Raw genomic sequence first — 23,240 nt, forward strand, 5'->3', positions numbered from 1 at the left:
ACATTGAGGCTGTTAGCCTTTTATTTGGATTGAGAAATGTTGGGATCCAAAGGCTATGAAGAATGGATATTACAGAGATGATTGTGTCCTCAGCCTTGATGCTAGAGGAACTGTTGTTGAGATGAAGAGATACACTTGAGTTTTTGCAAACCTCTTTGTAACATGTGAGACATCGAACAATTGAGGTAGCACTTGGAGTGAGCTGTATAGGACAAGGGCAAAGCATCTTGCAAATTGAATCCTGGATGATGAAGAGACGTTCGCCCTTGTTGAGAGCGTGGCTCCTGCCCGAACATAGAGTCTGGCCAAGAAGGAGGAGGTAATCGATGATTATGCTTTGGCCATGCTCAGTTGCAATATATGCTTTCTGCAGAGGTGTCCTTGGGTTCTCATCCAATGGCGCTTCCGTCATGGCTTTTGTTTCTTGGTATTCCTGTCACTTCCTCCATAATGGTTCTTTGTGGGGTTGGTGGTCTTGTGGTGACTTGGATATTAAACACTTCTAGGCATTGACCTGTGTCATTCTGCATTCACTTGGAAAGGTGTGAGAGCACATGCAAGTCACATGCTTCAACCATAATGAAAATGTCCAGCTAAACAAGACATCACCAACCTGAATCCCTTAGTTTTGACTTGATGTGTATCACCTACACTTGGTCATCATTGCTCATGGGGTGTGTTGGCCTCTGCTTCGTTTGGTATTATTTACACAGTCACAAAACACATTGTTTATTTATGTACATGTTCATGAAACCATGTCACTTCACGAGGATAAAAGCCAATTGTAGAACTCTGGATTGTACTGGAGTGTGGCACACACATCTAGTACTCGTGGCAGCTTACTCAATACCAATAGATATTTTGCAGCATCGAGTAGCATGGAACCTTGTCCGAGTCTACTGGCAACATGTAACTCCTCCTCAATGTGAACCTTACCAAACAGAGAGTTCTCTTGGCTAGTTTCAGCTAAGTCCGTACCCCGAATGGCAGTTAGCACTCGAAAGGAAGTTGGTGCCACATAGGTTGGGTCTCTTTGAGACTGCCATTTGGCCAATCACTCCTCTGAGACTGTCATGATCTGGGCTCCTAGTTTGGCCATTGCAATGCAGTTTTCACACCAACGTTGTTCAAATCGACTTCGACCCTCTGATAATCGCTTTAGTTGCTCTATCTCTAAGAGATTTGGTTGGCATAGCACATCATTGAATGTTACAGTTAAGCGTAGTTCGTCGGATTCCTCATCAGAGATGAGTCGCATACATTCATACAGGAGCCTGTTATAGTGCTCATCAGATGTTCTTACTCTTCCCAAGATAAGGGAAATGGCAAGTATTCTTCAAGCTGCTATTTAGGGAATGCACCCATGTCTGCCAGGACATAGACACGTGCGAACACTTTGAGCTTAGCATCCAACTCGGTTAAGCATTCTGTGACACTTCTATGTTCAACGAGGGCTTGTTCGGTTGCTATCTCATACAAGGTTCTAGGAGTTTGTCTGGGCTTCAGCATAGCTGGGAGCTCAGGTCTAAACGAGCAAGTTTGGCCAACGCTAGGATTTCTTATGCTCCTAGGGTTTCCATGTTTCTCCTGAGACTTCGTCATTACGTTATGGTTCTCCTTGGATGTGACTGGTATAAATTTGTCACCCCATTGTGACAGCATTGTATCCACTCTTCATTGGTCAATGCGAGTTCTATCGTCGGTGGATTGAGTGTTGAAAGCAACCATTGATGGTAACGGCTACTTTGATTTTTCAGAGCACATGGATGTGTATGAGGTTTCACTGCTACTAGGAGAGGCATCAATGGGGTCATTGATGGATGGACTCGATGCTTTATTCCTCAGCTCTCCAGCGCTCTTGGTGTCAATGTTCTTGGGGTCCACAACCACCTGTAATAACTGCTCTTGTTTTCGTTGTTTTCTCCTCTTTTTCTTGGTCAGTGAAGGTGCATCTCTCAATGACTCAGGACCCTGGACTAGGTCAACTGTTGATGTGCTTGGTTGGGCCTCAGCATTCTCTTTCCCTAGTGTGTCCTTATGGGACATAGCTGTGGCCTGTTGAATAGCCTCACTAGGGTGTGAGGGTACAATTGCCTCCCTTTTTGGAGAGTCTAGCCCTTCCCTTCTATTTAACTCCTCCAGCCTAGACTTTAGGCGCTTGGGAAGTGTTGGAGTTGTAAATGAAGTTGGTTGCGACACCTCCTCCACAAGTAAACCACTAAGGACACGTTGCGCAAGGGGCATTGTCATGGCCAAGGGCTGTGACTACTATGATCCCTGATTGGAAGTAGTAGCAGCTAGTCCAATGGGCTGGCTACTCTTGGTGGATTGCAGTGTTAAGTCCTTAGGTCGATTGAAGTAGTCATGTCTTTTGTTGCCCTTAGAGCATTCACTTGAGTATTAGTTGAGCTAGCCATGGTGAATTGCATAGGCATATCCTTAGGTTGAGAGCTAAGGGTGGTGTCGTATCCTACCTCTTGGACATTTGGAAGCTCTGATGTAGGTAGAGATTGGGATCGAGTAGCCGCACTTGACGACTGTTGTGCTTCCTGTGTCCATTTAGGGGAAGAGGGTGTAGGAGACTTGGGACTCCTGATGATGAGTGGTTTTGACTCTGGCTGGGAGATTTGCTCGTGGCTGTTAGATGATTTTGCTATTTGCTTTTGTTGAGCATTTAACCTTGCTATGAGCAATGTTGTGCCTATGATGCCTGCTATTCTCTTGGGGAATCAAAAGCTCCTTGGGCACTAGCGGCTTCTACGTATCCTCAACGATTACATCTGACATCTACTTGTCAAGCACGCTAGGCTGAGGATCTACCCTCCGATTGGTCCCATTTGGTTTCTTGATTTCGACCATGAGGGGCTCGGTCACTCCATTGTCGTTGACTCGAGACTCGGTTTTTCGTTTAGATCTCCTCCTATGCTTCTTTGCTCTTGATACGATCTGGCCTTCAGTCAACCAGGGAGGTTCAGCAAGGGGTTTTGGCACCCAAATCCATGGGTTACCTACGTGATACCCTTGAGCAAGTAGCAATGCTTTGGACACCCATCGTGGCGTTGTGCTGACCCTCCATCGATGCCTTCGTCTATAAGGCTTGGGCTTCTTTTGGGGTCTTCTACGATATTTGTAAGTCCAAAGCCCGTCCTTGGCATTGTCTCTTGACCTTCTTGTTTCAGGCATGGCCTCACTCACTAGTTCTTGTTGTTCGACATGTGCTTGTATCAACTTTTCCAGCAAGTCCTTGCTCTTGTTAGTAGGCTTGACCGTTATGTCAGCACCTTCCTTGCCTTTCCCTCGAGGTTCGATGAGGTCACCCTTGCTAAAGGTTGTGACTATCCTCACACCCGGTAGTGTCAGGTGTATCCTTTGTGCTACATAGTCAACCTCACATTTGGTCGCCCTTTTGAAGGGTCTTCCTAGGAGGATTTCCTTTCCACAATTCTCGCCATTTGGAGGAACATAGAACAGGACTGGCAAGCTTTCTGTTTCAATAGTTACAAGGATTCTGCACTTCCCTAGAAGTGCTTGTGGGTGTTCCCCGTAAGGATTAAGAGTTGCACCAGTCGATTTGAGCTCTGGTTGACCTAGTAGAGTCCATGCTTCATAAGTCAAGATATTGAAATCTGCTCCTTCATTAATCATAGCATCGATAGTATGCTCTCTTTTCGCGGTCAGTTTGACCCTAAGATAAGCAGGTGGTGCTATGTCTTCGTCTTCCAGGTCTTGGCTTGTAAATTTAAGCCTTTTGACAAATGCCCTTGAGTCCCTAACTGCACGACCAGATGTGGATTCTCCACCGATGTCTTGGGTTGTCTGTGTAGTGCTGCTCAAGGTACATCTCTCGTCAAGAGTGTCACGTCTAGTCATCTTCGCATTTGTAGCTTACTGATGTTGCATTTTGCTCTCACTAGACACCCTCTGAACACAATGTCTTTGTGTTCTCGTGGTGTGGCCCTTTGCCTTTGATGGCTAGATTGGCCTATTGAGGTTCTAGGGTCTCTTTTTGTCTCTGTTTGGGTGTGGGCTTCTGTTTGCTGCTTTGTAAGTGAAGATCTATGTTTGTGTACAGCCATTACTACACTAGGGCCTAATCCGGAGGACCTATCACAACGCGCATTTTCTCTCCAACCTACTTGGGGGAGGTGCGGAGGGGGCAGAGCCCCCTCTATGGGGGTCCGGGGGGGCAGTCCCCTTGGCCCGCAAGGCCGTTACGGTAAACGCCATGCCCAAATTGAAGGACTATTTATAGCCAAATTTTGAACTACTTGTTGAGATATCGAGCTCCACTCGTGATATGCCAGGGTGACCGTTGTGCATTTATGTCACCGACTTCTTAGTTGCATATGCGATTGGTACACCGCCCATGAATAATAGCTAGATGATAACTATCCTTATCTACTCTAGTTTGTGGCTCAGTTAGTATGCCACCTTAGTTAGTTGAGTTTGGTTTGAGACCCATATATAGGGTTCTTCTATTTCTATGTACTTGTGTTCTTTTGGCTTACACAACTAAGAAGAGGAAAACTGTTTTCAGCCTCCACCTGTGTGTGTATTCCCCCATTGTGCAAGCAAGAAAGCTACAAGTGAGACTCCTTCCTTCTCTCCCACAATCTTGACATGGTATCAGAGCCTTGTTCATGGTAAGGAGCTCAAGAAAGCAAACCAAGTTCACAGTGTTCTGGTAAGAGGACCAGTGTTGCTTTCATTTTTCTGTTTTGGGAGCAAGTCTCTGCAGGTAGCACAGCCAGAAAGTGCAAGAGTGCATTGTCTCAGATTGAGACGCCCTTCGCGGTGTAGCAAGAGGGCAGTATATGCTGCGGGAGAGGCCTTTAGCCCTTGATTGCCCTGTTTTTCTGATTTGAGGCCATTTCGGGGCCTGTTTTGGAGGCGGAAGTTTTCCGCAAGCACTCAGGAAAAGGCCCTGTTTTTTGCTGTGCGACCACTGTTCTACAGATCGTAAAAAGTTACCGTAGAAATTGCATTGTATGCCTGTGCGCAGAGACATTGGGAGGTACAGAATCATCCTTGTTGCCTATTGATGCAAAATCGTCACTAGGAAGTGACTGTGTGGTCAAATACCACTTTCCTCAGTTTTGGAGATTTGCCCTTGTGAGGCTGAAGCTGTGTTTTTTGCAGTAACAGAATTCTTTGCAGTGTTCTGTAATGGCATCTAATTCTCTTTCACAGATTGTCACTGAAAAGCTTGACAAGAACAACTTCCAAGCATGGAAGTTTAGAATGACGAATTTCCTTATGGGAAAAGGATATTGGGAATTCGTTGCAGGAAATGAAGAAGAACCAGTTCTTCCTAATGTTCCCAATCAACAGCAAATGCACGCATTTAAAGGATGGCATGAGAGAGCCAGAAAAGTTATGTACTGGCTATCTATCAGTATTTCAGACTCTATGATTGTGCATATTCAGGATGCAAGTATGCCAAAGGAGGCATGGGATACTTTGTCAAAAATGTATAGCACAAATACGCAAGCCAGGAAAATGCAGCTCAAGCAAGAGTTGCACAATGTGCAAAGAGAAAGTATGAGCATCAATGACTACCACATGAAGGTGAAGAAGATTGCAGATGCACTTGCTTCCATTGGGTCGCCAGTGGAAGATGATGACTTAGTTTCTGTGACCTTGAATGGTCTAGGAAAGGATTATGCATAGTTGCGAACATCCATTTCCGTCCGTTAAAGATTTCCTAATTTTGAGGAGTTGATTGCTCTTCTAATTTCTAAGGAGCAGAGAAATGGTGGTGCATCTTCTTCAGGAGGAACTTCAAAAGAAACTATCTTCTACTCAAATGCTGGAAGAGGTAGAGGCTGAGGTAGAGGAGGCCGATCTGGAGGCCGTGGTAGAAATCGGAATATGTAGTAAACTCAAGAAAACCAGTCCTATGGAGGAGGACGGGGTAACTCTAGAGGCAGGGGAAGCCAAAGAGGTCGTGGTGGATGGCAAAGAGGCCAAAATGTAAACAACAATGTTGAATGCTACTACTGTGGTAAAATGGGTCACATGGCTAAAGACTGCTATAAAAAGCAGAATGACATCATGAATGGAAAATTGCAACAAGGGAATTATGCATCTTCTAGTAGACAGGGTGATGACAGAAATGAGCATTTGTTTATAGTGCAGCACATGAACAATTCTGTGACAAGTGTAGAAGAAAGCAATGAAGTGTGGTATGTTGACTCAAGTGTGTCAAACCACATGACAGGTCATGCAGAATGGATGCAAGATACAAGGAAAATGGAAAAACCAGGATTTGTGGAGATTGGTGATGATACTGCACATCCTATTGTGCAGATTGGAAAAATTCATTTGTCTATGCAGGATGGGAAAAAGAAATACCTATCGAATGTATTTCATGTCCCGAATATCACCAAGAACCTAGTTTCTGTTGGTCAAATGGTTGAGCAGGGCTTGCATGTCAGATTTAATCCTCATGGATGCTTTGTTGAGGATATGAAAAATAAAGGTCGCTTGATAGCAAAAGGAAAGAAGAAGGGCGGAATATTTACATTGGATGCAAACATGCGTGAATTGAGTGTAGCAATGTTTGCACATGGGACCGGTGTAGTTGCAGATATTGATATCTGGCATAAACGCATTGGTCATGTTAATGTACAGTAACTTAAATCAATGTAGGCCCAAAATATTGTTGCAGGATTGCCTAAATTCAAGGTTGCAGAAATGCATAAGGTATGTGAAGCCTGTCAATTTGGAAAACAGGCAAGGAAACCATTTCCTAGACATGTTCAAGAGAGTAAGAAGCCATTGGAATTAATCCACTCTGATGTATGGACTACTAAAGCTGCATCTATTGGAGGCTGTCATTATTTTGTCACTTTTATTGATGACTATAGCAGAAAAGTTTGGCTGTATTTTATAAAAAAGAAAAGTGAAGTTTTTGGGCATTTCAAAACTCTTAAAGCTATGGTTGAAAAAGAAACAGGCCTGCAAATAAAATGCCTAAGGTCAGACGGAGGGGGAGAGTACCTCTCAAATGAGTTTGCAAGGTTCTTGCAGGAGCATGGCATAAAGCAGCAATATTCATGTAGTCATACCCCACAGCAAAATGGAATTGCAGAAAGAAAAAACAGGTATATTGGAGAGGTATCTCGTGCCATGCTCAATGCAAAAGACCTGCCAGATTTTTACTGGGCTGAGGCAATTGCTACAGCAGTCTATATAATGAACAGGACTTCCATTGCAGCAATAGATGGCATGACTCTAGAGGAGAGGTATACTGGTAGGAAACCAGATATTTCTCATTTGAAAATTTTTGGTTGCATTGCCTATGTTCATGTGCCAGATGAGTTGAGATCCAAGTTGGATCCAAAAGCTGAGAAGTACATCTTTATTGGTTACTCTCTGCAGCAGCAGAAAGTGTATAGATGCTATAACCCTTCTACTCATAAGTTTACAGTGAGCAAAGATGTTGTTTTTTATGAGATGAGTAGATGGTATAAACTAGTAAATGTGATTGATAATGTAGATGCACAAAATGGTAATGCTGCACAGAATTCACAGTAGCAGTCATAAGATATTAGTGGACCTGGAGTATCCTCTAGCAGTGGTTCACATTCTTCACCATGGACAGGCAGATTGAGATCAGGAGAATCTTCTCAAAGTAATGCAGATAGTGGTATGTAGGTATCACGAAAAGGAAAAGAGAAGGTAGATCAGCCCATGTTTGATGTGAATGAAGGTCACTCTTATGTGGATGGTGAATCCAGTGGCTCAAAACAGAGCATTGATGATGAGTTGGGTATTCCTTCTGTTGTTATACCTGGAGTAAGGAAGACCAGGGATGGTTTGAGAGCATCTGGAAGTGAGCCTACTTTGCGCAAGTCTACCAGAGCTAGGTATCCTATGGATAGGCTAAAATATGATGGATTTATAGCCATTCACTATGCCTATATAATCAAAGTGATACAGGAACCAGAACCCACTTCTTTTGAGCAAGCCATGGAAAAAGAAAAATGGGAGAAAGCCATGGATGAAGAAATGGATGCGTTGGAAGCAAATGCTACATGGGAATTGGTACCTTTGCCTAAAGATAAGAATACAATTGGTTGTAAGTGAGTTTATAAGGTGAAGCACAATGCAGATGGCTCTGTGAACAAATACAAGGCAAGATTAGTAGTCAAGGGGTATGCACAAACATATGGCATTGATTATGAAAAAACATTCAGTCCAGTTGCAAGGATGGCAACCGCAAGAGCAGTCATTGCTATGGCTGCATCAAAGGGATGGTCTTTACATCAGATGGATGTAAAGAATGCCTTCTTGCATGGTGATTTGCAAGAAGAGGTCTATATGGAGCAGCCACCAGGTTATGTGCATGCTGTTCATCCTGAGTTTGTTTGCAGGTTGAAGAAAGCCTTGTATGGCTTGAAGCAAGCACCTAGAGCATGGTCTGACGAGATAGGACAGTATCTTGTCACTATTGGCTTTCAGATTTCCAAGGCAGATTTCTCACTTTATGTGAGAAAAACAAAGAAAGGTATTATGCTGCTTGTCATTTATGTTGATGATTTGATTATCACATGTGATAGTGATGAAGATATCCTTCATGTAAAAATGCTATTGAAGCAGAAGTTTGAGATGAAGGATTTGGGAGAGCTGCGTTATTTCTTGGGCATTGAGGTGATTAGATCACCAAGTGGGATATGGCTCTTTCAGAGGCAGTATGGATTGGGCATGCTGTCCAAATATGGGATGACAGGCTATAAGCCTATTTCAATTCCTTTGGAGCAGAATGTGAAGTTGAGCACAGATGCAGGTGAGCTTCTCGAAGACCCTACTATGTACAAACGCATAGTAGGAAGTTTGATTTATATGACTATTACCAGGCCAGATTTGAGCTATGCTGTTGGATTGGTAAGTCAGTTTATGCAGGCTCCAAGGAAACCACATTTGGATGTGGCTAGACGCATACTCAGGTATGTGAAGTCCACACTACAATATGGACTATTTTATGAGACTGGGGTTCAGATACAATTGCATGGATACACTGATGCTGATTGGGCTGGTAGTATTTCTGATAGACGATCTACTAGTGGATATGTGTTCTCTTTTGGGAGTGCTGCAGTCACTTGGAGCAGCAAGAAACAACCTACAGTTGCCTTGTTGAGCACAGAGGCTGAGTACAGGGGTGCAGCAATGGCTGCATGTGAGGTAGTTTGGTTGCATAAGCTACTTTATGATATGCATCAGTCTACAGATGGGCCAGTTGTCATTTATTGTTACAACATGAGTAGTATACACTTGGCAAATAACCCAGTCTATCATGCTAGAACAAAGCACATTGAGGTGCATTATCACTATGTGTGAGAGAGAGTTTTACTAGGTCTTATTGATCTAGTTTATGTCGGCACAGAGGATCAGGTAGCTGACATATTTACGAAGGCATTGGGCACAGAGAAGCTGCGCAAGTTCAGAGACCTACTTGGTGTGCATGAATTAGGATTGAGCTCGAGGGGGAGTATTGAGATATCGAGCTCCACTCGTGATATGCCAAGGTGACCATTGTGCATTTATGTCACCGACTTGTTAGTTGCAGATGCGGTTGGTACACCACCCATGAATAATAGCTAGATGACAGCTATCCTTATCTACTCTAGTTTGTGGCTCTGATAGTATGCCACCTTAGTTAGTTGAGTTTGGTTTGAGACCCATATATAGGATTCTTCTATTTCTATGTACTTGTGTTCTTTTGGCTTACACAACTAAGAAGAGGAAAACTGTTTTCAGCCTCCACCTGTGTGTGTATTCCCCCATTGTGCAAACAAGAAAGCTACAAGTGAGACTCCTTCCTTCTCTCCCACAATCTTGACACTACTTGCTCTAAATTTCAGCCCAGTGATGGACCTGTGATGTGCCTTTAGCTCTACACGGCCTTTGGGGTCAATTTCAGGGTTTAGATGTGTCAAAATTTGTATTCTAGATACCTGTCCGATTTTGACAGTTTTCTGTCCGATTCTCAGATGTCCGATTTTCAGGAGTCCGATTATCAAAATCGGACGTCCAATTTTGGGTTGGTCTGATCGGCCCAGTGGTCCGATTTTGGTCACGTCTGATTCTTGCAATGGTCCGATTCTAGGAATCGGATCGGACAAGGTGGTCCGATTCTACTAGTCGGACGGTCCGACTCTAGGAGTCGGATCGAAAAAGTGGTCCGATTTTCGAAGTGGTCTGATTCTAGTAGTCAGATGGTCCGACTCTGGGACTGGTTCAATTCTAGTAGTCAGACGGTCCGACTCTAGGAGTCGGATCGGAAAAGTGGTCCGATTTTCGGAATCGGACGGTCCAACTCTAGAAGTCGAGCAGTCCTATTCTGGGACTCGGATGGCCTGGTCCGACAGCGCGAACGACGGCCCGCGAGTTGCGCGCGATGCCTCTAGGTCAACGTCTACTTCACCGAATCATCCAGCGCCTTCAAGATAGATACAAAACACTACAAGGAAATGTGAGACATGCCTGAAATCACTATGGCGCTCGAATCAAACGGCACTCCAAGGATCTGTGCCCCTATTTCCCTGTTTCAACCTGTTATACAACAACAAAAAACCCTATTGTTTGCTCCAGTTTTTTGCTCCTATCCTTCCTAAATGCAAGAAAAAATTATAAGAAAAATACCTACACTACTCCATCATGCTTTCCCAAGTCCAAAACAACAAAAACCTACTTGCTAAGGAGATCAAATACCTCTTCAAACTCCCTCGCTTCCTACCTATCTATCTCAAGCACCAGTTTGGGGAAAACCCTACTTCAATGCTCGATTCGAAGCGCGCAAGCGCTCAAGGCTTGAATCCGTTGGTCCCGGCAATGGAACCAAAATGTGGGAGCTTTCGCTCAACCGCCAAGACCCTCACACCACTTATTGTTTTAAGCGTTCCAAGCCGAGCACTAATGGCTACCTCTCACATAGCTGATGCACCATCCATATCTACGGGTGTAGTGAGCTTACCTCCATGCCGATCGAGTTATCTCCTCTCCTGCGCACTCCGGTAGCTCCACGATCCAAGTGCAAGCTTCAAGCAAGCTCCATCCTCAAGCTCCACACTCCAAGCTCCATCGCTGCGAGCAAGACAAGAGAAGAGAAGAGAAGAGAAGAAGAGAGGAGAAGATGGAGAGCTTCTCCTCCCCGGTCCCTCACCCTCACACACTCACTCCCTCACACTCTCACACTCCCTCTCTCAAGCACAAGCTCAAGCAAGCAAGAAGAAGAAGAAGAAGAAAGCCACTTTTGGCCACACACAAGAATGAGCTTCTCATTCCACTTTTGGCTTTTATACATGCCCTACTTCTCCTTGGGCGGTCTTCCTCTTTTTACATGACCGGCCATTGGTCTAGGTCCTCTTTTCCTATTTCCTTCCTATCCTTCTTGCTTCTTCTCCACCGCCCGTCTATCTTTACAATTTGCACAGGAGAGAGCCTAGCACTCTTTTACAAGATTTCAAGGTGCACCTTTGTATTTTAAAATGCACCTTTCCCCTTTTGCATTTGCCTTGGACTTTTAAGGTTGCCCTTGCACTTTTGGCATTTTCTCATCTTCTTTCTTCAGTTGGGCTACCTTTTTTCCACCTTTGCCCTACGTCTTTTTTATTTCCTTTTGCTTTCTTAGTGTTGGGGTTAACAACTATCATCACTACTTATGGTGTTGACCTCTTTAATCTTTTCCTTCTATTTCTCCTATTTCTTGCCTTTGTCAACACTCTTTTTCTTCCCTTGTTCTAGGTTTTTCACTTGAATTGAATCTGTCTTGATATAACCCTTTTTATTGCAACATACCACGTCTTTCATCATGTGAAACCTACTCCTTGAGGTTTCCTTATCATGGGATTTACCCCTTGCATTGGATCTCCCTTTAATATTAATTGCACTAGAGTTTCTGGAACTTGTATTTTTTTCATGTTTACCTCTTTTGTAAGCAAGCTACTTTCCACATTAGCACTAGTCAATCCACTAGTGATGTTGAGTTACTAATTGCAACTCTCAAAGTATCCCAACTTTTAGGCAAAGTGACAAACAAAAACATAGCCTTCATCAAATTCTCGAATGCAATCCTCTATGCTAACAACTAACTAAATATAGTATTAAACTCATTTAGATAATTAGACATAAAAGTCTTATCCATGTGAAGGTCAATGATTTTCTTTAGCCATTATCTTTCAGACTCCATATGCATCACCAACTATATCCTATACATTGAAATGCATTACTTAGAGAGAGTAAGAATAACTGTAAAATACGGATGCTTATCCATCTTATCCCATACATATGTGTCCATGTCCTTAGGCTTTACACCAATAAATTTAATTGGCTTAATCTACCTCTTTCATACCAATACACTGTAAATTTGCTCTTCCCAATATGAGAAATTTGTCCCATCCAAAACAATGTAGTTTTAGAAGTAGAAGTAGAAGTCATAGTCATTGGAATATATGCCAAGCGCCAAGAAATAAATATATTATAAAGGACAAGTCCAAGGAGACAAATATGCTTGTAACTCGAGTGCCACTCCAATGGCAAAACAATAGTTAATACATCATCAAAACATCCCATAATTTCTATGTATACACTCCCATATGCATATGAAATTTCTGCAATTGTTTTGAATATTTTTGACTATTTTTCATGCACAAAATAGCCCCCAAAATTTTTCATTTAAAAAACACTTTATGTCTTCGATACAATCGTTTTAATCATTGTAGTGTGAGCATGATATGGTTAAACGAGTTCTACAAATATCCAATTCATGACTACAAATAGTGTGAAAACAATTTCAACATAACTAGTCTACACAATAATTAGTTCTAGCCTTCTACAATACTAGTTCAACTTTGGAATGATTGATAGTCCTTGCAATGTGAACAAGACTATTTTGAACCAATTTTTTAGCAACTCAATTCAAGACTCCAACATAATCCAAGCACAAATCTTATTAACTAGTTCCCTTTAAACTAGTTCAGCCCTTGTAATTTGAATGGGGCTTAGTTAATGAGCCTTTTAAGCCTTAAACAATAGGCTAAAGTCTTAAAAAAACCTTTTTCTAAAAATGCCTTGGGTATCCAAATGATACTCCGACACTAGGCAACTAGTTCCAAGATTCAAGTTCTCCAATAGGCCACACAAGTTGACTCTCTCTCTCTCTCTCTCTCTCTCTCTCTCTCTCTCTCTCTCTCTCTCTCTCTCTCTCTCTCTCTCTCTCTCTCTCTCTCTCTCTCTCTCTCTCTCTCTCTGTGTGTGTGTGTGTGTGTGTGTGTGTGTGTGTGTGTGTGTGTGTGTGTGTGTGTGTGTGTGTGTGTGTGTGTGTGTGTGTGTGTGTGTGTGTGTGTGTGTGTGTGTGTGTGTGTGTGTGTGTGTGTGTGTGTGTGTGTGTGTGTGTGTGTGTGTGTGTGTGTGTGTGTGTGTGTGTGTGTGTGTGTGTGTGTGTGTGTGTGGCAATTGCCAACATCAACAATGCCTCATCCTTCCTCACTCCAAAAAAATTATCCATATCATGGAGAAATACAAATTCTTTGTCATCAATAAAGACTTTCTCATGCTATCTATGCAATAATTTGCATCGATGGTAGGATGATGCATCCTCTTGCTCACCTAAGCCACTCCCCATGGTACTATCCATTGCAACTATAGCTCTATCGACCATAATATCTAGAGATTTTACCTCTTTTGCAACCTCACCTTCCTTTTTAGCATTGTCCATTGGTGAAGGCTTTGGGTCAAGGACATCTTTCAACAACCCTCCTACATGATCTTTAGTACTCACTATGACTATAAGGGGGTCTTCACCTTTAGTGAGTAACAAAACGAAGGTGACCATCCTAGAGAGAGTTGCTACCATGTTAATCAATGCCATATTCCCTAAGCTATCTAGAAGTGAGATGCTTGAAGTAACTAGGGGTGAGATTTGCACAAAAAAAACCTAGTCATTTGCAAAATGCATCTGTGCCATTAATGTACTTCAAAAATTACAAGGGCACCCATTTCTCGATGGAATCCTTGAAACTAACAATAAACTCTCAAGGTATGTATTCATATACTCGATAGGGTTACTATAGGCTTGGACCATGCCACAATATTGTATCATAATATTTGATATTAGGACAAAAGACTTGGTAGAGGTCTAATCTCCCGCCGATGTCCATACCTTGAAGGAATTGCATGAAGCTAGCAAAAGTGTGATCAAGGTGTAGGAAGCAAGTGCAAAGGTACTCAAAAGAGGAGAAATGGTTGGAGAGTTAGAAAATAAAAATGAGGCCAATTGGATGGTCTTTATAGGCAATGGGCATAAAACTTTTGGTTTTGAAAAAATCCTTTAGATCGTTTTAAATATATTTCTCAAAAAAATTTAAAAATCACAAATCGGCCCAAAAAATACAATGTTAGAAAACCTAAAATATATATGAAGAATCTAAAAATAAAATCCCTCAATCTGTTGATCAAGAATTTTTTATACATCGTATATCTCTCCATATAGATTCTGACTTGTTACAAAGCATTCAATACCATATGATTCTTCTCTCTTCTTTTGCCCATCTAAAAGAAAGAATAATTTAAAAAGTTTTGAAATATTATTGTCCCAAATTTTTTTTAATCTAGTATCAAACAAGCTCACCTTTATACCACCAGTACAAAAGTTAAAGCTCTATGTACAAATGCTTCCCATCAATACAAGATGCTCTCACAAATTTAGGAGACTCCAATAATCATTCACTATGATCAATTCAATCATTCCACCTGGCATATGAATTTGAATATCAAATGCTTGTTCCATATCTTCAATAGATTCCAAGGGAATCCATTAGGCTACTTTCTTCATCCAATGTTGGTAATAGAAGCACATGTACAATGATGAGCATGCAATTTAAGTAACTCAAGGTAATACTAGGGACCACCACTTTGCATAAAAACATGTCACCTTTGTGCACCCCACCCATCTCATTCCATTCTTCTTCAAAATCAAATTTAAGAAAGTTTTCACTTATGTCCTTGCAAATGAATACATATTAGTGGTTTTGAAGTATAAGCAAAACCATGAATTGACACAAACCATGAAAGGCCCACTAATCTTGAAGCTCTTCTAAATTTCAACGAGCTATCAATGTCATGTACGATCTTTAATTTTAATGTTTGAAGCATTCACTCATCCAAAATGGACCATTCCAAAGAATTGAGAGATATGGGCAAGAAAGTAATTCAAGAGAACTATACGAATTAACTAATGTAGGTACTATATGCATGAACTTATAGAACATCTTGCAATCTATAAGATATTATGATGACTTTTCAATCATCATTGACTCACCCACATCCACATGTAGAGCTTTGTATATACTAGAGAAGCTATTCAAAGGTTGATCCTCAACAAAATTCAAAGGGAAAATATCTAATAAGAGCAAAAAGATAAAACCTCAATAACATATGAAAAGTTAAGAACATAAAAGTACTACAATTTGTGGGGAAGAATTTGTCAAGTAGTCTCAAAAGGTAATTTCAAGTCCTTCATATTGTACATATGTTGAACTTACATAACAAGACTACCATCTTAAGCCTCCCAAAACCCAAACACTCTACCTTTCCAATGATTTTGTAGTACACTATGATGATGAACTCGATGAGGTCCTATTGTTGAAGACTACATGTAAACCCATGAATCCTTCTTAAAACTCACCAACTATTGTAGTCTAAGCATCTATTGATGAGCTCCACATGATCCCATCAACCACACTCAAGCTCCACACTTCTCACTCCTTCGTCCCTCCTGCACAAGAAGTAAATCTCCTACGTTTATTCCTCCAAGTTGAAGCGAGTTTGTCCTCTCTCTCTCTCTCTCTCTCTCTCTCTCTCTCTCTCTCTCTCTCTCTCTCTCTCTCTCTCTCTCTCTCTCTCTCTCTCTCTCTCTCTCTCTCTCTCTCTCTCTCTCTCTCTCTCTCTCTCTCTCTCTCTCTCTCTAGCTTCTGTCTCACAAACTCTTTGTCCCTCTATCTCTCAAAATGGGAAAGCCCAAGAAGGGGAAAAGATAGATGGAGAAGTCATAGACAAGATATAGGAGAACAAGCTCACAAGCTCAATTGGAAATCCCCTCCCAATCTACATATCCTAGCTCACAAGCAATAGAGAAAGCTTTAGTGATGGTTGACACAAAGAAAGAGAAAAGAGATAAGCTTTTGATTATTAGTCACTTTTGGAACCCTTACATTAAGGTTTTTCAACCATATATATGAATTTTCAATTCAAACCTTGGGTAGGGCCTATTTCTCATTAGTGCCTATTGCCCATTCCTTTCAAGCCTACCTTTAGGGTCATGTGACATGTCACACTATCTAATTCCTTGGAGAACCTAACTCACTCCACTCGCGTGTTATTAAATGCACCTTAATTTACAATTTGCATAGGAGTGAGTGTGTGCTCATAAAAAATTAATTTTGCATCTTTTTTTTCCATTCAAGCTCTGTGATATTTCAATATCAATATATTTCTCATTTTTTGCACCACGTGATCCTTTTTTGTTTTCTATTACTTGTACTTTTTCAATTTTTTAATTTTTTTAAAATTTTCTAAATGCCCCTCTTTTGATATGCTTCTCTCTTTTCTCCACCTTTTCTTGCTTCTTAGCCATTTTCTTTGCTTTTTCAAACTTATAATCGATTGACAACAATCCACCTTGACTCTTTTCTTTTCAACCACTCAAAATCAATATTTCATATCAATTTATCTTTCAAAAAGAACCAAGAATATCTCCAATCAATCCATACACATATAATCATGCTCAAAATCAATAAGAATGGCTTATAAACTATATCAAAAGTATCAAAAAATCACATTTTTACTCAAAAAGAACAAAAATCAGGAAAAATTTAACCATTGCAAGCACTCAACATAAAGCAAGCATACATATAGAGTCTTTCAAATGCAGAATTAAAATAAGTGATACATACAACTCCCAAGGGAAAGTCTAAAGAACTATTTAGACTGCCCATGAGGGATATCTTAGAAAGTTTCTTGTAGTAAGTTAAAAGCCACTTCATAAACAAGATCCCTATGGTTCAACAAAACCAAGAGAACTTTGAGCTCACATTAGTGTTTACAATTGTAAGAAGTTCTTGTTGGCACTCTTTTTAATAGTCAAATTTCCTTAGAGTGTCCCTTGAAAATTTTATAAACAATTTTTGTTTAATATTTTTATTATTATTTATGAAAATGATTTCTTATTGACACTCAAACTAACTCTATCTTATTGTTAAACTCAATTGATGTGTAGAGTAGATGACTTACATGTTTATGGTGTTGGGCTAAAAGTATATTTTATCTATTGATATTTTTTGGTCCCATTGTGATTATTTATTTTGGAGGCATATAAATGGATTTACTTTTATAGCATTGTTGATTATTATTTATGAGGGACCATAGCATTAGACTATAGTTTTTATTGCCTAGCCTTAAAACATAGTTATTCAATTTATTTGTGGAGATTTTTAAAATTTAAAGCAATTGGAAAGTAAAATTAGCAAAAAGATTTCCCTAATTCTATATAGGGTTATTTTTAGGCCAACACATCCTAATGCAACATAAATATGTATACTGAGGAGAGCGCTCTTGGTGTATGGGAAAGATGGTATCCAATCTTATGTTGTGCAGTCTCTTATCTCTTTTCCTCTCAATTTCTTTTATGATTTCATCTCAATTTGTTGATTGAGAGTTAAGCTATGGTGAGAGTGAGAAAATTGGTATAAGATGTTTGGTCTCATTGGTTAAGCAATCATTATCAATCATAGCTTCATCACATGCTTAGGAAGCTCCATTATCATCTACTTCAAGTAATACCATTCTATTTGCTAGTCTAGAGAATCACACACTAGATCACGGTTCAAAAGACAAGGCTAAATTTACCTTCTTTCTTCAAACTACCTTTGATGAACAAATAGCACCTTTTGAATTTGTTTTGAAGCCCTACAGCGGTTCTCCTCTTCTTGTAGATGCATGAATTGCCACTTACATTGATGCAAAGGTGCCACCTTGTTGTGGCCAAAATTGTCATCTATCTATACGAAGTTTAGAAACAATTGTGGGCGCTACACCAATTTTGAGCATCTTGGCATAATCCCCACTATTCTTCAAGCAAAAAAATTATCTCTACAAAAAATTCTAGCATCCTACTAATTTAAAATTCAAGTTTTGAAACTCTTTCAATACTTTCTACAATAGGCATTATCAATTTTCTTCATGTGAGATCCTACAACCTCTTCACCAATTCATAAAGGCTTGATTCATAAAGGCTATGCAACTAAAAGAAGAGTGTAAGAAATGAATCTAGCTTCAAGCACAACTCTCCACACTCAAACAAGTATATGAAGATTATCGTAATCAAATCACTCTTACCATGGCTTCTACTCTCAAAGCTCAAGCTAGGCCAAAATTAGTAAGCATACTTTTAAATTCCACATTTTGTATGGTACTAAAGGTGGTTGTTACAGTCTCTCTTGGATTAGTGAGTTTGATGATTATTTCCATGACAAGAAATATTTTGAGTACGAGAAGATGAAATATACTTCACATCATCTAGTGGATAAAGCTTTGTTATGGTGGAATGTTACTTATAAGCATGTTGATCACCCTCTTATTTTGGATGCTTATGCCGATCGAGTGAAGATTGTTGAATGTTTCTTACCCTCACAATTCAAGCTAGAATCTCAACAATAGTGGTATATTCTTGCTCAGTGAGAATGAGATGCAATTTCTCAGTATAGCAAGCATTTTTGGAATTATCTACCTCAATTGCACATGATGGAAAAAGTAATCGAAGATATTCGTGTCTAGCCTTAGTACTGCGCAAAGGTGAATATGTTTAAGCCTACTACTTTGAATGACGCTATCTCTTTAACCCATAATGCTAAACAAAACAACATCGAAGAACAAAGGCTAGAAAAACAATAATGATGAAGACAACGACAAGATTAGGGTCATTTTCATTAAAGATTTTCTAGTGCTACTAATGCTTCAATGCAAATCCTAGATTTAATCATGGTGGAAGATTCAACTGAAGACCTTAGCAAATGAATGGAATTTCTTCACAAGAAGGTGCCAACACAAATACTATGAAATCTTATCATTTGTTTAAGTCTAATGATGTAAAGAATGTGTCACAAAGACATTATCCAATTCTTTGTCTAGAGCTTTCAGGATTATTTGTTATAGATGTAATCAACCAGACCATACTACTAGAAGTTGTGATTCTTCCCACAATCAAAGAAGGGCCATTTGCATGAGTGGATTTCTTGGGAGCTAATGACTATGATGACAATTTGAATTATATACATGACTTCAATGAAGGGACTCTTGAGTTTGAGCTATCAAGCACTGTAATCCAAAATCCAAGTATATTTTCTTCATTCCTTTTTTAAAACGGATTGTTTGGTCCAAGGTCACAACATGCTAGTACTGCACGTAGATGGTAGCACACATGATTTTGTTTCAAAGAAAGGAGTTAGGAAATTGTACCTTCTAGTTTTAAAGTAAATGTTGAATTTCTAGGCATTAAATATAATGCCTAGAGTGAAGGGATTAGAAATTTGTTCGGGGTCTTATGTTGAAAAGAAATACTTTCTTGTTGCACCTTTGAAGTCTAGTAATTTTATCTTAGGTATGCCTTCATGTTGCTAATTTAATCCACAAATTAATTATAATGCACTCATAATAAGAATCATATACGATAATCAAACTATAACTTTGGAAGGTTCAAAGTACAGAGAAGTTTATCCTTTGATTACCCACATACAAAGCTAAGTGTACAATAAGAAAAGGGTCTAAAACTTTTTTGGTTCTAATCAATGAAATTCAAGCTAAAACATCTCACATACAAGCTAAATGTACAATAAGAAAAGGGTATAAAACTTTTTTGGTCCTAATCAATGAAATTCAAGCGAAAGCATCTAACATAATACTTGCATAACAACAACTTCTCAATAGGTGTTCTAATTGTTTTGTCTATGACCTACCTCCTATTTTACCACCGTCACACAATAGATTTGATTCCAAGTAGTCAACCACCTTAAAAAGTCCTTACAAACACAGTCAAAGCAAAAGGAAAGCCAAAATCAAGTTGAAGAACTAATTAATTAACTCATTAGAGCTAGCAGTTCACATTTTGGAGATTTTGTCCTCTTAGTGAAGAAAAAGAACCAAAACCTATTGCATGTGTATTGATTATTGAGCTCTTAATAAGATCATTATTAAGAATTGCTACACTATACCTTGAGTTGATGATAGTTTAGAAAATATTCAAGGTGCCTTTAGTAAACTTGACCTTTGGATGTTGTTAACATCTTTAAGACAACTTTCAAAGTCAATTTGACCATTATAACTATTTAGTTATGCCCTTTGGTTTGCCTAACACCCAAGTTACTTTTAGTCACATGATGAGACATTTCAACATTGTGTGATTGTTTTCTTTGATGGCATTCAAATATTCACAAATAATGAAGAGGAACATAAACAGCATATATATTTAGTCTTGACTTTACTAAAACAAAACCAATTATATGTGAACTAAAGAGCAACATTTGCCAACAAAAAATTGAGTATTTAGGCCACATAGTTTTAGGAGAGGGAATCAAAGTTGATCTTAATAAGGTAAAAGCAATTTCAAATTGGCCAAAACCTAAAAATGTGCATGAAGCTCAATCTTTCTTAGGATTGGCTAACTATTACCATAAGTTTGTTTGTAATTCCTCTTTGCTTGCTCTACCTTTGACAATGTTGTTAAGGAAAATGATTTTTTTTGTTGGGGTGAAAGTTATAAATAATATTTTGATCTATTGAAAAAGGCATCGAGGAATGCACTAACCCATGTACCTATGTTGCAACTGAATAGTTTTATCATCGATTCTTTTTAGTTACTATTAATCCAAGTGGTTTACGTTCTTCGTGTTGTTTCAATGTAAGACTAACATCCAATTGTCTTTTTAGTTGTAAACTTATATATTATAAACTTAACTACATTACTTATAATAAGAGAACATTGGCTATAATTCGTGCATTATGTGCATAGAAACATGATTTCATGTAATCCAAAGTCATAATTAAAATCGATCAACAAAGTTTGAAGTATCTTCTTTCTCAATCACCACTTTTTGACTCTCATGTCCAATGGCTACTTCAATTTGAACTTTTCATCCACCTATCCGACATGAGCTTGGCCATAAGAATGTTATTGATGATGCTTTAGGCCTTATGAATTATATTTTTGTCATTTCCTCTACTTCCTTGGATTCTATGAAGGATAGTTATTCAAATTATCCTAATTTTTGTGATCCTTCGCTTTACATTTCAAATAATCAATTATAATTTTATGTATGTGGATGATTTTTTTCCTTTGAAAAACATATTTGTCAAAATCATCATTTTTTATCTCTTTTTCTTCAAGAAGTTCTTAGTCCTCCTTAATAGGCCATCAAACTATTATTTGTCCTATTTGCAATCTTTAAGATTATTTTTATTGGCATGATATGGATTTTAAAAATTTTCTCTTTGTTTCTGAATACCAGATTTATCAAAGGGTAAAATGCCCCCATGGGAAACAATATCATTTTCTTATCCCTCATTCACTTCATAATCTATCTTGGGAACAAATTCCAAAGGATTTTATTATCAATTTTCCAATTATCCCTTCTCAAGATAATATGATTTGGACTATTGTGGATAATTTTAGAAAACAAGTTTATTTTATTCATTGCAAGAAAATTTTAATTACCTTTCAAGTTGATGTCTCTTTCTTAAGACTATTTTTGTGCATCAAGGTTTAGCTACAATTATTATTTTTAATTGTGATTCTCATTTTTGGCAAAACTCTTGGATAACCTTGTTTTTTAATTTGGATACTAACTTTGAATTTAGTTTTGCGTGTCATCCTAAAACTAATAAAGTGAAGCCACTAATAGCACATTTCTTGATTTGTTGATAAGACACACTATTTCATGTCCTAGCACTTGGGACACTTTATATGCATTTATGTCAATTCAAAATGATACACCTCACATAACTAGTAAAAAGGCCCATTTAAAATTGTTTAGGGTAGAAGAAGGCCTACACCTTTATTTCATTCATATTATTGTATACCAATGATGATTTAGTTCAAGATAATTCTACTATTTTTACATAAGTAAAATAAATGATAGCTAAAGCCTAGCAACTTACATGGCTTAAGCCAATAACAGAAGGAAGGCCATTCAATTGAAAGAACAAGACTTTTGACAGTTGCACATTGAGAAATGTAGATTAAAGAGTGTTGATAGAAAATCCCAATGTTATGCATGCCCCTAGATTTTATGGCCCTTTCAAAATCTATAAAAAATCAATCATTGTGCCTTTAAGCTTGAACTACCTTCTCATTAGAACATTCATACCAGCTTTTGTTCGATCCTTTAAAGGAGTTCTGTCTACTCAATGTGCCACCTCCTTCATTGGAAGAAGATACAAAAATTTTAGAAATTAAAGCCGTCATAAACACTAACTAAATGACTACTAGAATTGAAAATACTAGTTCTAGATGTTTAGTCAAATTTAATTACCATTTAGTTGAGGAATCCCATTGGATGTGTATGTTGCTCTCCTATCCCACCTTATTTCTCTACATGTCTTGTCGTTAGCAATTGAGGATAGTTGCTTTCCCACCTTGAGGATATGTTGCTAGGAGACATTAGCTACAGGGGTGACGGCCTTAGATGGTTCTTCTATGGTTTGCAACATCTTCTCAAAGAGATGAAGACTTGAGATGGTTCTCCCTTGGGAAAAAAGTTGACATAGATGTCTATCCTATTCAAGTGTAATACTTGCTCTTGTGTATGTGGATGATTTTGTATCATCCACATTTGATAGTATTAGCATTTATGTGTGCAAACAATCTTTTCTAGCATTTACCACCCATTATTCTTATGAAGGATAAGATCTTTGCAACATATGAGTTTGTTAGAGATATTGATACAACTTTCACTCAAGTAAAAGCTGCTATCCAAAGGACACAAGAGAAGCATAAACGTGAAGCAAATAAGCATCGTCATAAGTTAGATCTCAAGTTGGGGGAGTATGTTCTTCTTAAGTTTGAGAAGGCCTGCTTGAAGAAGCAAAAAGGTCAAAAGGGTAAAGTGGTTAAGCTTTCTAATTGCTATTATGGCCCTTTCAAGATCATAGATAAGATAAACTATGTGACTTTTTGTTTGGATCTACCA

This window comes from Lygodium microphyllum, chromosome 12 (genome assembly GCF_053477565.2).
Source record: "Lygodium microphyllum isolate KBCC chromosome 12, Lygodium_microphyllum_v1.1.10, whole genome shotgun sequence".
Taxonomy (NCBI): Eukaryota; Viridiplantae; Streptophyta; class Polypodiopsida; order Schizaeales; family Lygodiaceae; genus Lygodium; species Lygodium microphyllum.